This window comes from Schistocerca serialis, chromosome 1, assembly GCF_023864345.2.
Source record: "Schistocerca serialis cubense isolate TAMUIC-IGC-003099 chromosome 1, iqSchSeri2.2, whole genome shotgun sequence".
In the NCBI taxonomy this organism is placed as follows: domain Eukaryota; kingdom Metazoa; phylum Arthropoda; class Insecta; order Orthoptera; family Acrididae; genus Schistocerca; species Schistocerca serialis.
In genome coordinates, this window is record NC_064638.1 from 235,810,662 (window position 1) to 235,824,639 (window position 13,978).

A 13,978-nucleotide genomic window follows, 5' to 3' on the forward strand; every position below is an offset into this window, starting at 1 on the left:
CTGAGGTGCTTGCTGATAGATTACAGTACCATGTCCAGAGCTCCCTATTGGGATCCAAACTGTGGTCTTCAATGCTTGTGCCAGATAGCTGGTGCTGCTGCTGAGTGTTGCTGTGGCCAGATGCCAAATAGATGGCCCTCAACTATCTTGCAGTATCACTGTCATAAGAAATTCTTGTTTTTCTATACATCCAGCAATGGCAAGCACAGAGTACCAGTCTGTACTTAATTGGAATCTCTGTTCTGAAGTAACACAGCTATTAGAGTATAATGTCTCTTTGAGGCTCATCCCCAGGACATTCAGAGTGGGCAGCTGGCTCTAACAGTAATGTTTCTATTCATGACTGTTGTAGTTCGTTGTATATTTTTGAACAATTTATGTGCACTTGTTCTTCCTCAGTATTTTTTACTACCTATTTTCTTTCAAATATTTATTTTAGTGATATTCATTGCTGGTTGTTCTTCAAGTCCTCAATTTACATGTGCCAGTAACAGCAAAGTCATGTCCCCTCCGAGCATGCTGCTTCAACTGTATGATCACAAGCTTATTTGGAATTCAGGCTAATGACTTTTTGCAGTTATATAATGAAAATGTTTACATATGTTATCTCAGCCTTTAACCAGAGATCCTTTATATATTAAATAAAATGTTATTAATAATAATAATAATAATAATAGTAATGTGTTTGTTAATGTATGATATTTCACTTACACCAGTCTTATCTACATTACATCCTCATTACATCCTGTTAAACATAAGTAATGGCTCATAACAGAAATGCGTGACAGTGTACAGAAGGAATCAAATTTGAAGAAATAGTTGACAGGTCCAAGAATGAGAAATAACAGGGGAAAGTTAGGAAATTTGTTGTAAGAAAGAAATTAGAAATAGATAAGAATAATGAAAGTAGGCCTGCGGATAACAGTGACAATGGGACAGAAATTCTGATTCACTGCTTGACAGAAGGAAGACAGCTGGCATCTGCCAAGAGGAAAGCTATGCTGAAAGTAATAAGCAGCATTAGTCTTCTTTTCAATGAAGAGTGTTTTTGGATAAGATGCATGTTACTTGGTAGTTTGCTCCAAATGTATAGCTCAAATGGAGAAGGAGATTTAAAAAGTTTTGTTGTATATGGATAGAGCCAGATGCATTTGATCCTTGTCCACAATTATGAAGTGATATTTTACCATGAACAACACTACAAAATATATGTAGAGGTGTGTTAGTGATAATGTTCTTATGCCTTTGTGAAACTGGAATTGTGCAGTTTTGTATTATCACACTATTTGAAGTTGTGGTTGATTTTCATATTAGCGGGAAGCTAATTTACATTAATTACATTTATTCACTATAAAAAAACTTGCAGTTGAGTGCAGCATTTGCAGTGGACCTGGCTATGGCAGGGGTCTAATGACTATAAATAACTGCTACTCAGCTCAGGAAAACGACACTCTGAGCTCTGCACTGTAATGTGCCAGTCAAGCAGAAGCTTTCTGTAATTCTTGCAGGTGGTGTCAGCATTGAGAAGTGGAACTCACCCTTGCAAGAGAAAGCACACGGCACTGAGGATGCTGGCACCAGTGTAGGAGGGTGAGCAGCTGCACTGCCCTGGTCTCGAACACTAAGTTTTTGGAGAGCAAATTCTTTGTTGGCCACAGTTTCAGTTTCCTAAAGAGCAAATAAGGTAGCGGGAAAGAAAATATGCAAAATATGCCAGTATGTTTGTATGGACTTCATTGTTAAAAAGCCAAGACAAGAATAATATGATTGCCTTTGTGAGAAACCTTAGAAGCCAGTGGGAGCCAAAACACAGTCATGGCTGTTGTGAGAATCAACCTGCTTACATGTTGCAAGCTGAGCTGGACCAAGCACCACAGCACTGATGACACAGCAAAAGAATGGGGCTACTTTGGAACCAGCTGACCAGTTTCCACTCCTTAAGATTATGGATTTGTTACACCATACATGGTTAGAAGTGCTACATCACCACAACAAATGAGCACCTAACTAATGTAAGTATCCATCATTTCTAGCCAATTGTGTTCCAGTCTGGCAGCACCAATCAGAAGAAGAGGGCTACAACAAGGTGAAGGGGTGATATCTTTCTCCAAGCAGTCACACAAGTTAGGCCACACCACTGCTCCAACTGCAGGCTCTAAGCTCCTGAGATTTGGCACCTCTCCACTGATGAACCACCTTGCAGCTCACTCCAACCACAGCAGACTTCTCCCCTGGAGGGCAGCTGTTTGAGACCAGGGCAGTGCCATTGCTCACACTCCTACACTGGTGCCAGCATCCTCAGTGCCATGTGCTTTCTTTTGCAAGGGTGAGTTGCACTTCTGAGGGCTGGCACCGCCTGCAAGAATTACAGAAAGCTTCTGCTTGACTGGCACCCATTACTGCAAGTATCTACAACATGCACTGCCAGTACACATGCCACTGGTCAAACTTTGGGCATCTGACACTGGACTCTGGCTACCTGCTAGCCTCTGCATTCTTGTGCATGCTGTCCTCACCATGCAACACAGGGGAAGGCATTGGGGGGAGTGTGCTTACTGCAAGTCTACTTGTACTGACATTTGCAGATGCATGCAGATTGTTCTCGCAACCACAAGTTAAGTGTCAGCATAAGTTGGCATGAGTGAACGAACTGCTTTGCTTCTCCTGCATTCATGTGCAGGGGAGATGGTAGGAACTGTCATCAGAATTTAAGGGTGGAATTTGTGAAGTCATTAGAACCAGCTGATTTGTCAGACTTTCATGGCAATGCCAAGGAGTCATATTTGCAACTAGTGGGGTGGTTGGAGTGCAGCCTACTAGAGTACAGTATGCTGAGTCCATATCAGTGGAATGTTTTACATACTGCTGTTATGCCTATACTGCAAGGCAGTGTACTGAGTCAGAGTATCTAATAATGAAGTGTAAGGTGATAGTTAGTAAGCTATGATAGTGAGCATGTAAACTGTTCTTTTGTATATTGTTGTTTTGCATTGTTATTTGTGTATTATGGGAACGGATCCACAATGACTGAGTGTGGCACAGAGTTTTTGAGAGGAGGATATGCTTTGGTTGCTAATTAATCAGATAGAACAGTTATCAGCAGATAATGCAGAGATGACTGGGCACATAACACCTAGACAGGAAAATGAGGTATTTTCCAAGCCAGACAGCAGCAGCCAAGCTTGGAGGTGTGGCGGATAGTCATCTACTGCCAATAGCAAAGTTGAGGTTGCTAGTTGATAGCAGAAGTGAAAGCTTATGTGAGATGTGGAGGTTTTAAAAACATGCAAAGACTTGAGGAGTTGAAGCAGGATCTCCAGCAGTACTATAACAACCAGAACAGCACAAAGTTTTTCCACAAGCAGTTAAGTGGAATTGCAAAGAAACATGATGAGACAGTTGACAGTTCTACTGCCAGAATACAGAAAGTGAATGTGCAAACTTATGATCTGGGGGAAAGCAATGAGATAACAAGGGTTATACTACAAGAAGCTGAGCATAGTGCACTAGACTCCTTTCTGTGGACCTGCTACCCAACCTGTCTCAGAGGGTTTGGACAGGTACTATGAAAAACCTATATGCTGCATTCAGGTTAACTATGGAGTAAGAGGGAACTGATGTAGTGATATGATAAGTTGCGCATGTTTTCTATTGACATAAGGTGTTATACAGGATGTAACGGGTGTGAGTGAATATATATCCCTTGATAAATGAAGATAGTGTACTTACCAACATAACATGAGTATTTATGTTATTTTCACAGTAATAATTATCTTTTAAAAGTTGTAATTTTTAGGTTGGTTAGTACTTCCTAGTATATGTGGCAAGAGCAAGCGTTAATGCTTATTTTCCTCTGGACAGCAGGTCAATGTTGAAGTGTGGACGCGTGGACACAAAACAGGTAATCTGAGCTGACATGCAGAGTACACTTAATGGTGCAGCATCACTGTGTGGGAAACATCAGATCACGAAGTTTGTGACATTTTTGTAAGACTACTGTTTGACACAGAGTAAAACAACCAACACACTGATGTTTGTAAATATTAAGGTACCATTTATAAAAATATCTGCACTTATATCCATTAAGCCCTTGTACATGTGGAATATCAGGAGATGCACCAGTGATGGAATTGTGATGAGGTTGAATAGTGGTGACCTGGTTCCAGATATGTTAAGAAGAAAAGTTTTAGTTCATATAAAGATTTACAATACAAGGGAAGGAGATAGTTCAATAGTGTATTATCTTGATGAAACAAGGGCCAGTTACAATCATTTCACGAAGATCTGTTGGAAAACCAGTGCTGGTACTGGTGGTTTTAAAGTTCTCATAGGAATGGGTTCTTGGATAATTATTCTGCACGCTGACTCTTCTTCTGGATTTGTTCCTGAGAATAAACCTGTATTTACACGTAAAAAAAAAAAACAGCAGTGACTACCATTCGGAAATGCACACTGTCAGTTTCATGACGTGCTGATGAATTTGGCCGATGAGTACGTTTTCAGCAGTTGCAGTTACAATTATTGAGTTTAATAAGGCCGGTTGTCTTGTCAGTTGGATACGTACCTTCACCTATTCATAAAAGTTGTCAAGCAAAATGTGCTGTTGTTTCTTCTTTCAATAGTTAAACTCTCATATTTTTTGTCAGTCACAGTATTTGTTTGTGTGGACAGAGATACGAAATTTTTAAGCATGCATTGATCTCGTCTGCTGATGTTGACTTGGGGATAACTGAAAGTGTTTGTAGAAAATGTCCTGAGAGAAGGAGTAGAGCTCCTCCCATCACTTCAGAGTTTCCTTGCAAGTCTTGTAATGTTCTATCTATGGTTTTGAATGATTTTTATATGCGATTGTGCATTCGTCCCAGAAGATAATTTCGCTTGTTTCAGAAGTTCACCCCATCCAGATGCTCATCTGATTTTACATACTAGGAATTGTTATTCGACTGTATTCAAAGGTAGTTGCAAGGAAGAATGGGCAGTTCGTCCTCCTGTGGCTGTAATGCCAAATGATGCCAGTGCAAGTGTGATGTGTGGTTTAGCACGTTCTTCCGCCAGCAACTGATTTATTAGAAACGTTTTCCTGGTGCCGCCTGGTGCGTCCAAGTAAGTAATTCCGTGAGTGTTGCTGTCGATCCAGTGCACGATAACGTTGTAAATTTCCTTTTGATTGACACTGAGGAGTGATTTGTTTTGAGCAGTGTACTGAAGTAGTTCGTTGATGCAGTAGCTTTTTCCTTTGTAATTTCGAAGTTTAGCACACTGATAGCATCTTTTCGAGGGGCTTACATCCAAAATTGTACTAAGTTCTGGTTGTTTATTGCTAAACGTTTATCTTCTAGACGAATGAGTGTTTCATTGAAAATGTCGACCCTGAATTCGATGGTCAATTCACGATGAGCTTGTCGAATTTGGTACAGTTCGTGATCACTAGAGACTGGATTATATGCATTTGCATGTTGCATATGCATTTGCGTATTTGGTTCCTTTTCACCTGCTATTGCGTATTTTAATTACAAAGTACAGACGATGCATATTTCGCTCTGTGTTCACAATATTTAAAAAAATTTGACGGGCTGTCTCTAGTTCGATCTAGTTTTGATGTCTCACAGATTGCGCAGAACTGTGTCAATCGCTGGTTAACCAAGAGGCCACTGCCAAGCGAAATCATTACAGAAGAGGAACAGGAACAGGAGTCAATGCTCCTGCGCCCCTCAGCCGTCATACCGTAAGCGTCAGCAATGATTACATTAAACTACGCAAGTGTTTAGTGGCACGGCCATTGTTTCAGTTTAGCTTTATATTTACTTGTACACGGCTGAACGTGTTTACGACGTGTAGTGCGTAACATGTGCACCATTCCGCCCGAAAAAGAAAAGACCTCGTTTCCTGGATAGCTGACCATCTTTGGGCCTCACGATGCCATACTCTCATTTCCGTTTTACCAGATAAATCAACATTGCGTAAAAATTGCATACCTACAATTTACGTAAATTTTCTGAAAGAAATACGTAATGAACTCAAGGGCAGCATAATGTGTATTTCAGTTGACGATACTGCAGACACTTGTAGCCGTTACATAGCAAATTTAATTGTTGGTGCTTTAAAAGAAGAGCCTTCTTCTTGCTATTTAAGGCCTGCAAAGAACTTGAAAAAGTAAATAATACTACGCTCGCCGGATTTATGAATGAGAGTATTAGAAAAATATTTCCAGAATCTTCTGGAGTTGAAAGGATGCTTGTGTTTATTTCAGATGCTGCTCCCTATATGATCAAAACAGGAATTGTTGGTGCCTTAAAGAAGAGCCTTCTTCTTGCTATTTAAGGCCTGCAAAGAAATTGAAAAAGTTAATAATTCTACGATCGCCGGATTTGTGAATGAGAGTATTAGAAACATATTTCCAGAATCTTCTGCAGATGAAAGGGTGCTTGTGTTTATTTCATATGTGCCAATTTGATTATTTTGCTAGTGGGATGGGTGAACTTCTACCAGAAACAATAAGTGCCAACATAAAACCCAAATTCAAATACTGCCCATTTACTTCAGCTGATGCAGAACGGTCCTTTCATGCTTATAAAAATGCATTTAGTGATCGAAGACACAATCGTACTACCGAACATTTGGAACAGTAATTGGTCGTTTATGTTTACAATAGTAGAAACATGTAAAATAAAGTGTAAATGATGCTTTGGTCCAGTAGTATTAATTAAAAGTTAATTCTGTACAAAAAAATTTCATGATTGTATGATGTTTTTTAAATAAAATATTACGGAGATTTTGAACTTGCCCCTCCGTGTGCGATATATTTCGAAGTTGGTCCTGTACATACACTACTGGCCATTAAAATTGCTACACCAAGAAGAAATCCAGATGATAAACGGGTATTCATTGGACAAATATGTTATACTAGAACTGACATGTGATTATATTTTCACGCAGTTTGGGAGCATAGATCCTGATAAATCAGTACCCAGAACAACCACCTCTGCCGGCCGCGGTAGCCAAGTGGTTCTAGGCGCTTCAGTCCGGAACCGCGCGACTGCTACGGTCGCGGGTTCGAATCCTGCCTCGGGCATTGATGTGTGTGATGTCCTTAGGTTAGTTAGGTTTAAGTAGTTCTAAGTTCTAGGGGACTGATGACCTCAGATGTTAAGTCCCATAGTGCTCAGAGCCACTTGAACCAACCACCTAAGGTCTTAATAACGGCGTTGCTACGCCTGGGCGTTGAGTCAAACAGAGCTTGGATGGCGTGTACAAGTACAGCTGCCCATGCAGCTTCAACACGATACCACAGATCATCAAGAGTAGTGACTGGCGTATTGTGACGAGCCAGTTGCTCGGCCACCATTGACCAGACGTTTCCAATTGGGGAGAGATCTGGAGAATGTGCTGGCCAGGGCAGCAGTCGAACATTTACTGTATCCAGAAAGGCCAGTATAGGACCTGCAACATGCGGTCGTGCATTATCCTGCTGAAATGTAGGGTTTCAAAGGGATCGAATGGAGGGTAGAGCCACGGGTCGTAACACATCTGAAATGTTCAAAGTGCCGTCAATGCGAACAATAGGTGACTGAGACGTGTAACCAGTGGCACCCCATATCATCACGCCGGGTGATACGCCAGTATGGCGATGACGAATACACGCTTCCAATGTGCGTTCACCGTGATGTCGCCAAAGACGGATGCGACCATCATGATGCTGTAAACAGAACCTGGATTCAGCCGAAAAAATGACGTTTTGCCATTCGTGCACCCAGGTTCGTCGTTGAGTACACCATCGCAGGCGCTCCTGTCTGTGATGCAGCGTCAAGGGTAACCGCAGCCATGGTCTCCGAGCTGATAGTCCACGCTGCTGCAAACGTCGTCGAACTGTTCGTGCAGGTGGTTGTTGTCTTTCAAACGTCCCCATCCGTTGACTCATGGATAGAGACGTGGCTGCACGATCCGTTACAGCCATGCGGATAAGCCGGCTGTAATCTCGACTGCTAGTGATACGAGGCCGTTGGGATCCAGCATGGCGTTCCGTATTATCCTCCTGAACCCACCGATTCCATATTCTTCTAACAGTCATTGGATTTTGACCAACACGAGCAGCAGTGTCACGATACTCTAAACCGCTATCGCGATAGGCTGCAATCCGACCTTTATCAAAGTCGGAAACGTGATGGTACGCATTTCTCCTCCTTACACGAGGCATCACAACAACGTTTCACCAGGCAACGCCGGTCAACTGGTGTTTGTGTATGAGAAATCGGTTGGAAACTTTCCTCATGTCAGCACGTTGTAGGTGTCGCCACCGGCGTCAACCTTGTGTGAATGTTCTGAAATGTTAATCATTTGCATATCACAGCATCTTCTTCCTGTCGGTTAAATTTCGCGTCTGTAGCACGTCATCTTCGTGGTGTAGCAATTTTAATGGCCAGTAGTGTATTTTAATGGCATTATATCGAAATGTGATATGGCATCTCTCAACGCGATGAGTTTTCATACATATGAAAGATTTTTGATTACGCCTTGTGTCTATCTGTCCTGAATATGAATTCAGAGTCATTGGAACCTTTAATTGAAACTTTGCAGATCTTCGATTTGAGACAGGTGAAACGACAGCAGACATTAAGTCTTTGTCCAAAAATGTGGTGATGAAAAGATACGGCTCGACGTCCTGAGGAATCAAATTTGAATTTTTTTTAAATTACAGAACCTCCGGTGTCGAGGTTGCCGATCCAGCTGCTGAGACTGCAGGCAATTACTTGTGAGTCCTGTTATTAGTTCGGAGGGAGAGCTGCTTTTGTCTGTAACAGAAAATAGGTCTGGAGGAAACAATGAAAGCGATAATATAAGTTAAATTGGGATTCCGTGAAGCGTACATTGATGGGAGATATGAAAGCAAACCGTAAAAACGATTCCAACTGCCACCAAATGTTACACGGTAAGATGAGTCCGTTTGTATGAAGTCTTTGGTGTGGAAGTTGTGCAATTTTCATTTTTGTACTTGTTAGTTGAATATTGAATAAGTAAGCTGCTGATTTTATGCCGTAGTGCGTGGTTGTAACTGTGTAGCTCGCTCCTGGTTTGCATCTAACGTTTGATGCAATTAACGTGAAGGAATAACATCCAGTGTATGGAAATTTTAGCATTAGGGGAACTACTCCCGTGTATACATTTTTTACCTTTAATCTGAGCACTCTTCAATGTCGTAGAGCAGAAATGTTCAACTTTGGCGAGTTCACAAAAAACCCCTACTGTCGTAAGTGTAGTCTAGCTACAGATTGAGTGCATCTGGCAGTCTTCAGCAGCTTCTTGGTTTTATTTTCTTTCTAGTACGAATATAAAAGAAACAAGGCATGCGATAATGTAACTTAAAGAACGTCTTTGAATGAGCACCTACAGGAAAAACTACGCAGGCCCACAACATACTGATAACAGCAAAGAAAACAAATCTCTATTGAAAACAGCAAAAGTGTTGTAAGACAGCATTTGTGAAAAAGGAAAAGAAATTGTTGTCAAGAGAGGACCTAAATACGTGCTTCGAAGGGTGGCAGTATTAGTGCTTCTGAACCAAACGCTTCTTGTGGACAAGGCCCTATTCCGAATATCCGAAATAGAACACATTTAATATCGCTTTTGTAGGCTTTTTTAATAACACGATAACCGCTCTCTCCAGAATAAAGACGTCGCTGTACAAAATTAAACTACATTAAATTTCGCACAAAATATACCTTATTCATTTTCTCTCTAGGACTAATAGTTAGCGCGAAGTAAGCGGGAGAATACAGAAAATCTCGCGCGATGGGGAGCGCTGTAGTTTAGGTAATTTTTGTAGGCTAGTTTGAGGCAGTTTCCCGACGTAATAGACCACAAGTTACTGTATCAACTTCCTCTACACTACTGTGATACATTGTAAACGATGATAATCTTCGAATAATGGATAAAATAAGTAGCAATATACATTAAATGTGTTCTACATCGGAAGCCCAGTTGAATACGAAGGTTTTTTATTCAGGATCACTAATACTATCACCACTCATAGCATACACCTTTCCTCATGAGTTGCTCTGTATATTATTTTGTAGACACTAAGAAGACAAATAAAAACTGGTGGAGTTTGTAATGGCTAAGATTTTTCCCCATCGATTGTCAGTGCTGACAGAAGTGGTCACTACCGTTTTTCCTGCTACTAGTTTCTTGTTTCAGCGATTCTGTAGTGCCACAGATAAACGTTTATGTGGTTTCATATTAGCTTATTTACATGCTGTGTGAATTACGTTTCACAAATAAGCGGAACCATAGGAGCATACTATTTGAGTCCGGTCCCACACCTCTACAGTCGTCAGGAGAGAGCCAGGCGGGATGTGGTGGTGAGGCTGTAGCTACACTCCAGAGCGCCAAGAGAACATCGTTGACAATAACGCATTTATTAAGCAGTAATACAGGATTGTCTCCAAAGGTACCGCACCACCGTCGGGCCAGCAGCGCTGCGGGCTTGTCAACGGGGGGAGGTTGGCATGCATTCGAATTGTAGTTCTACTGGCACAGCGAGGCACCAGGTGGCGGCGGTTACGTAACTGGGTGGCTGTCGACCCGTGGACGTCGTTGGCATCCGGTTCTATGTGTCAACCTCCAAAGCACTCTTACTGACAGTGAAGATTTGCTCTCAGAAGACACGCATCCAGGTCCACCTGGAATACTCGCTTTCAGGCTGCGGTCAGTCACCAGTCCCCATTTAGGGAACAGGAGCCGACAGCATCGATGTCTGCAACAGGAATGGGATGACGAGCAGCAGGGGCCCTCCCTCTCGAAGGTGGATAGTGTCCTTGTCAGGTAGGTCAAGCCTCCAGTGGGCCTGCATGGTGATGGCAGTCTCTGCACCCTGTGACCATTGTTTCCGAAGTTAGCACTGCAGCTGGCAGAGGCAGAGTCCTTCCAGCAGGACTTTTGGCTCCATACGTGATCGAAGTCAACTAGGTGTGCCAAGGATCAGCTCTCATAGCCTCCCCTCTCAAGGATAGATGTAACTGAGACCAGCACTGAGACTACACACTGAGCGGTCAGCTCTCAGCAAATGAGACGTATGACAAGAAGGATGAGGTCTTTATGTTGGCACTTTCCAGGCAATCTGCAGCGGTGAGGATGGTAATGACGATGGTGTCCTGGTGCGGCAAAACAAGCGCTGTATCATTGTGAGAAATACACAGGTGAGCGAGGGTGCTGGGACTCACTCTAGTTCACTACCACTAGCACCATGTCATCATAACGCGCCTGTGTGGCTCTGAGCACTATGGGACTCAACTGCTGAGGTCATTAGTCCCCTAGAACTTAGAACTAGTTAAACCTAACTAACCTAAGGACATCACAAACATCCATGCCCGAGGCAGGATTCGAACCTGCGACCGTAGCGGTCTTGCGGTTCCAGACTGCAGCGCCTTTAACCGCACGGCCACTTCGGCCGGCGCGCCTGTGTGTAGCATACAAAGTACTGCGCCATAATCTAAGAATCAAATTAAACAGTTAAAGTAATTTTTCCAAACTTTCTCAGTGTATGCTTCGGTATATTAATGTGAACATCTTGAAGTCTCAGCGTCATCTAATTAATACGTTTTGCTAAATATATTATTTTAAGAAAAAAAGTAGCGCTACATAATGAATCTATAAAGCTAAAAAATGTTCAGAATGTGCAATGTAAGTCACAATCAAAAGTTACAAGTCTCAACTTGATTAGGGCAACATTTTAGTCAAAATCAGCGATTTTCGGAAAATTTTAAGGCGTTAAGTACTACATTCAGAAAGATGAAAATTCGAATTTAGCCTCAGTTTTTTTTATAAAATCATTAACTATGTGACTTCATTAAGCTACCTTTGTTAGTTTTCAAGTTATTTACTAAAATCCAAATTTGGAACGAAAAATGTATTTTTTATTAACTCTGTGTGTGTACATTTGCGTGACAGTTGTTCTGTTTACGGAGTTAGTGCAGCATGTGTGTAATTTTACATATCAAGCAACGCCGCTATACATTTTCTTTTTCCTCATAAGATGCATTTTCCATTACATAGGACTGATGCGAGCATAGCATAATATCTGGACCGTAATTGGATGTGAACACTGAGCGTTATACATCTCCAGAAAGCTATATTTACATGTATTATAAAGAATCTATGTTTTTCTGTGACACAGAAGGAAATAGTTTGATTATCTTGAAGTTTGTCACCATAGTGACTGGGATACATACCTCCAGGGTGGATGTATGTCAGATGTTGGACATATATGTCCTGCAGTAGAGCATTAAGCATTGCACTCAACATGACTGATATTTCGTAAACCAGATCTAACATTATATCATGTTAAAGTGCAGAACTGTGTGACTAGAACAGTACTTTACGTTTGATAGCACAGCTGATTTACGTAAAATGCTTCAAGCTCCACCCATGTGGAACTTCATCATGTGTAAACTACATGTTTCTTCTTACCCATTTTTTATATCACCACAACACTATCATATATACTATACACCAATAAGGGGTGCTAACCACCTCAACATGCAAGCATTTGGCGAGATCTTGTGCACTTGGATGGGTGCCGCAAGACTGGTGCAGAATAATCTTCACTGAACAGCAGTTTTGGACTCAGCTCTCTCTGTTCTTTCACAAGACTTGGGATAAACCGGGCATAGTACCCTCCTACTTCTGGTCATTTGCAAATTAAATCACCATCACTGTTGAGGGGATGCTTCGTCAAAGACAATGCAGGGAGATTTTTCAGTCTCCAACTTTATGTTATGAACGTGAAAATACTCTGTGATTTCCATTCACATAGGGAAAGATGGCCAATAGTAACTATAAATTTTGCACTACGATCAAAGTGCTAGAAATATTTAGGTAACATATCTGCCTTGCACAGGACGCTGTCCAGTGTACTTTGGTGTATATGTCCAAGAATTAACCATGAATAGACATATTGCACAATCATCTATATGCATTATCAATCTAGTATTGGTACTCACAACGTAGCGAAGGGTGGTTCAGCGATGATACAGAAGTTCGGAAGCATACTGCCGTGTCATTTTTGGTGTTGAAATTACGGAGAAATTGGTAAAATTGATCACACTATCAACTGTGGTGTGTATTACCGTACATTGTCCCATATCGATGGTGTCTTTTCCATCCCATCTGTCCACTGGTATGCTGTTGTTTACCACATAACGATTGACTGACACCACTTGTTTGAGATGGAGAGAGTCTTGGTGGGAGCAAGAAGTTCTGGGGATGGCCAGAACCCAAACAATGATGCATACGTGGCAGTAATATGAGGAATCAACACTCTTGGTCTTTTCGAAATAGAACACCAAGACATCTACTATCTCGTCACTGTGGAAGGTGAGATAAATGCTTCACAATGCCGTAAACTCTTCCAGTTTCCATATGTTGCGACGCCTTCCACATTTTTGTCAATAAGAACCTTCACCTCTGTCTAATTTCAACCATGTTGTGTGTAATGGGAGCAGCGTAGTTTACACCTTGAGATGTCCAGCTTTCCATGAGAGCCAATGGTTCGCAATTTGTTAATGTGACCCCAAAGCCGCAGTAGAAGAATGAATTGTATGGCTGTGTACACAGCGGTAGCCACACAGTACTTCAATATGTTACAGCAAAAAAAACTGTGTATAAAACTGCTTATGAAACTACAACACAAGAGCCCTCTCTTGTGACTGATAGTCTGTGGGATATGGTCCTCCTAGAGTACAGGTCCATGGAAGCGACTTCATTCACTGCCCGCCTGCTCCAATTGACCAGTACATGTATATGTAATTGGATCACAAAGTTTGATCGATGTCAACAAACACACGGTATTTGTTTCCCGATATATCGGTAGAGAGAGACATGGTGTTTATAGTTCATACTGTTACTCCGTTTGATGTCACAGAAGTAACGAGGAGGCAGAGAGAGACATTGTGCTGTCAGTGAAGACTCTGAAACCATTACATTG

At 41.7% G+C, this 13,978-nt stretch overlaps 1 long non-coding RNA gene across 1 annotated transcript in view; it reads left to right on the forward strand.

Moving 5' to 3' along the window:
• Nucleotides 1-288: 288 nt before the first annotated feature.
• LOC126466641 (uncharacterized) overlaps nucleotides 289-13,978 on the forward strand; it is a 39,039-nt gene continuing 25,349 nt past the window's right edge. Inside the window, exon 1 of the long non-coding RNA XR_007585986.1 lies at nucleotides 289-324. This is a non-coding gene — a long non-coding RNA (uncharacterized LOC126466641). The remainder of the gene's footprint in view (nucleotides 325-13,978) is intronic.